The sequence below is a fragment of the Montipora capricornis genome, chromosome 1 (assembly GCF_036669925.1).
Source record: "Montipora capricornis isolate CH-2021 chromosome 1, ASM3666992v2, whole genome shotgun sequence".
NCBI lineage: Eukaryota > Metazoa > Cnidaria > Anthozoa > Scleractinia > Acroporidae > Montipora > Montipora capricornis.
The window spans coordinates 12,246,000-12,250,999 of NC_090883.1; positions in this window are offsets into that span (position 1 = coordinate 12,246,000).

The following is a 5,000-nucleotide window of genomic DNA, read 5'->3' on the forward strand; positions in this document are numbered from 1 at the left end:
ACCAGCAACACGGAAACATGATGAATGCCCTGATGTTTTTCAGTTTCATGCTGTTACAGAACAGGAGGTTGGAAAGGTTATCAAGGGCTTGTCTTTAAACAAAGCACCTGGCCATGATAAAATTACTGCCCGTGTCCTTAAGGACAGTTTGCCGGCCATATTATCAGTTATTACAAGCATTATGAATAATTCATTTAGTACCTCTACATTTCCGAAGGCATGGAAAATGGCCGAGGTTGTTCCCGTGTTAAAGTCGGGCTGTTTCGAAGATCCATGTAACAACCGACCTATTTCATTACTGCCTATATTATCCAAGGTGTCTGAGAAGCTAGCTCACCGTCAGTTTGTTGACTACATAACCACCAATAAGAAGTTGTCTGAGCACCAGAGTGGCAATCGTAAATTTCATTCTACAGAAACTGCTCTTTTACATGTAACAGATGATTTTCTTATGTCTATCGATAAGAGTGAAGTCTCTGCTGTTGTTCTGTTAGATATGTCTAAGGCATTTGACAGTGTCCGACACGATATTCTCCTTCAGAAACTACAACAAATAGGTATTACGTCATCTAGCCTGGAGTGGTTTCACAGTTACCTGTCTGGTCGTAGCCAAAGAGTACGGATTGTGGATGCTGTTTCAGCCTCTCTTCCCCTAAAATATGGAGTTCCACAAGGTTCTATATTGGGACCTGTACTATTTACCATCTATGTAAACGATCTCCTGGCTGTTCCAGGCCATTGTAAGTCTGTGTGTTACGTTGATGACAGTAAACTTTACCTTTCTTTCCGCTCAACTGACATAAGCTATGCATTCCGCTGTTTGAATGAAGACCTAAGAGAAATTTGTAGATGGTGCTGCCAAAATTCCTTACTAATTAATCCGGAGAAAACCAAAGTCTTACTCGTGGGAGTGCCTCAATTACTGCGTAAATTGCCTCCAGTGTCGATCTCACTTTTAGGGAAGGAAATAACACCAGTTTCTGTGGCTAAGGACCTCGGTGTTCTCATCGACCAGTCCTTAACTTACAACGATCATGTTGCTAAAACTACCTCTAATTGTCTATTTAAGTTAAAACAGATCAGTAGAATTAAACACCTTCTGGACAGAAATTCTCTTTTATTAGTGATGAACGCTTTTGTTTTTAGTAAACTCTTTTATTGCTCAACTGTATGGGCTAACACATCTCAAAGTAATGTGAAGAAACTCCAATTAGTACAGAATTTTGCTGCGCGTATCGTGTTAGGTCTCAGGAAATATGACCACATCTCAGACGGCATAAGATCCCTCAACTGGCTCACTGTTAAGGACAGACTCCTTCTCAACGATGCTGTAATGGTATATAAATGTCTTAATAATTTAGTCCCGAAATATCTGGCTAATATATTTGTATCTCGCTCTCAAATTCATACTAGGGCTACGCGATCATGTAATCTTTTACACATCCCTTTATGTCGTCTGTCATATGGACAACGTTCGTTTACATATCGTGGATGTAAACTTTGGAACAGTATTTGTAATGATTTGAAAGCTGCGGACAGTGTAAAATGCTTCAGGCGCCGTTTAGCGCAGAAGCTATTAAGTGGAGGACATTTGTGCTCAGTTAACTTGTAAATTATATTCAGAGGTCTTTTGTAACTGATTCTAGCTTTTAAATGTAACGTTTATTATATTATTCCTTTTTCTCTTTTCAATTTATATATATTTTTAGACATTGTAACCGAAAAGCCCAAATTGGGAGTTACAATAAACGTATGTATGTATGTATGTAAATCGGCTTAAGGTGATTCCCTAGTATTGCACTGCGCATCCTGTTCTGCGCATAACACAGTGTAAGCCCCGTTCGTATTCAGGCATGGCTAAGAGGCTTTATGGTCAAATTTCATGGCTCTTTGTCTCACAAGTCTCAACGGATATTTCTAAACAAAACAATGTTTAAATTTAACCATAAAGACTCGTACCAATGTGTGAATATTGATATATCGAACGTGGCCAAAAACATTTCAAAATGCCGACCTTTCGTGAGGGAAAGCTCGCTAGAAAGAAGAATGGCCGTTTTCAGAGCACAGCAGTAAAGAGCAAAACAAGAAACGTTTTGGACTCTCACAAAACAAAAAGTCGAGTGATAGCCTTGATAATGCTAAAGAAGATTTAAGTCCGACTGTGAAAGTGAAACCGCGCTATCGGGGAGACGTGTTGTCGAGGGGTCGAGCTTGGTTTGCTTTCTGTTTTCTCCTAAACGAGGTTGGTGACCTATCTTTTTTTGGCATAATTTTATTCTCTTACTCATCTTCTTTGCGCTGTAAAAAAATTACAAAAAATTTACGTCAGAAAAAAAAGTTACAGGAAAGATAGTATTCGTAGCCATCACTCGTGGACACAAAATTGTCTCCTCGAGATCACGCACCCGAAGAACATTTGTAGTCAGTGCCTTTTCAAGACTTGTGCCTGTGCCATAAAACAAACATTAAATTATTCCTTTTGAGCAACACAATTCACCTGTTTTGTTATTTCAAGAATTACGTCAAAGCTGTGCTTCCTGTTCGTGCAAAACGTAGCCTGAACCGATGGAATAAACTTGTCCTTGATAGATGAAGGCGCAATGATTAAATGAGTAACTTGAGCAAGTTATGTCTCTCAAACGAGCTTGGTGACCTACTTTTTTAATTGCACATTTCGAGTCACCATAATATAGGGAACAATCGAGAAAAGTTTTAAAAAAATCTTACGACAACTTCTATTACTAAGGAATCACCTTAACTGCAGAATACCCTCCCACCCTGAAGCTATAACCGAAATTGGGTGGATACATGGATACGCACTCGTCTTCCTGGTTCCCAGTATTTCTCCTTTCTGTAGCATCAAACAAAAAGAGCAAAGGAGATTGATGTATATGTATTTCTCGTTCATAAAGCACGATGATCGCGTGAAAAACAATGATGTATCTTAAACCGTGATCAATCTCCTTGTTGATATGTATAGACAGGAGTGCTCAACGACCAAATTTTTGAAACAGGTTTATTTTTCTGCCAAGCAACAAACTGACAACTGTGTCAGTTGTCTTGATCCTTTTTGCAAAATTGAGTCACTCCCAAAGAAACTGATAGACGCACTAAGAGCCATTCAAACCGGCTTACCCTAAGGTATTATCATTGCTCTTGCAGTTCTTGCCATTTTCAGTCCAGCAGAATTTGTAAAGCCACAGGCTTACAGCAAAGCCCTCGACAAGATTTTTAATTTTCTTAGAGGAAGGGAAACCGTATTTTAGTGATGAAATCCACTTATAAAATTTCCGAAAAACACAATAATCAGTCGCTTGACCAACACAGTGAACTCCAGAATCTTTGTCCGTTATTCACAAGATTCGTATACAAATAGTCTAAAAGCTATGTATATCTAAAAATTCGATTGCTAAGTTGAAAAGAGATATAGGTAAAGTGATTGAGATGATTTCGTCCAGGTTGAATACAAGTAGAATATCAGCAGCACCAGGATAATGGCGAAAGATACGTTAAAATGCAAGCACGTAGAAAACTGAGAAGTGAATTAGTGCTTATCTTTTTCGCAGGCTTATTTAAAGGTTTCTGATCGCCTGCGTAGCCGATTTCTCAATGAGGGCAAAAATAAGAAAGCATAACTTCCTGAGCGGACAGCAGTTGCTAAACAATTTGCTGGACATGATAACATCCAACTGTGAGAGAAGCATGGATAAGGACTATGGAGGATTACCAGACACCAATGTCATGCTGGGTACATGAACGTCCTTCACATCTGAAGTGCATCAATTAACACCGCATCTGAAAAACGCGAAAAAACGTTTTACCAGCAATGAGCCAAGTAGGGGGAGTGCTGGATCATTTTCCTGCCAAGAATAGATTCACACACAAGACCGCCAGCAATAATTAATTCGTAAATAAATTCCCAGCAAATTATTTGAGAGTAGTGCGATTATGGCTAAATTGGAGGAATAGTATATCCGATTTAGGGTTCCTATTCTCCTATTTACCACTTAAGTTTTAAACATCTTTCTGAAATTATTCTACGATTCCTCCGATTTTACAATTTTACCGTGATATCCTTCTGAAATCATTTCACCAATTGTACGGTTCTTCCAATTCTACGATTTACCTCAGCATCTTTCTGAAAATTATTCTTCGATCCTACGATTCTTCCAATTATTCGATTTTACCTTATGATCCTTGGAAATAATTTAGATATACTTCTTAAACCAGCATTGTATTCGAATTTGTCAATATCAATATAAAGACTCTTTTGTTTTACTTTTGAAAATTTCTTCTTCATCCTTTGTTTTAAAATTATAATTACTTGATTCTAATTCAATTTTCATGAACCCTCAATTATAACCTTTGAATAAATCTTCACTCGTTTTATCAGAATGCCATACTTCGTATACACTTAGTAGTTTATAACCTTTAGAAATAGCTTTGTGTACTTCATCTGTTGTCCATGTTCCAATCTCATTATTATCATGAGTTGTTTGTTTAAATTGTTTTTTTTTTTGTTTCAGCTTTTTTTTTACATAATGTGAAGATCAATTTTTCATAATTTTCTACTCTTATCCGTTGAGGTCATACAGGCTGATATAACTTTTTGGGCGCTAACACTTTACATTTAATTAAACCAAATCATTTTTCATTATATTTTTCAGGATTGAATATTTTTGTTGGGTGACCTATAGGATATTTTTTATAATGTTGAACTGTTGGATATAAACTGCAAAAATCAATATATCAACCACATTCGTTTTCTTTAAAATTGTATAAAAGTTTTGTTTTGTTTGTTCTACCACCATAAAAAGCATCTCTTGGGTTAATAGGATCAACCATTTCTTTTTTATAATTTGCGACGATTTTTTGGAAATCTTTGTTATTTTTTAGTTGACATTCATATACTCAAACATGTTTGAATTTAGCTTTCTTAATTCAATTTCTTCGTTTGTATTTTTGTACCCATAATAATAATATTGCTAATAATATTTGAT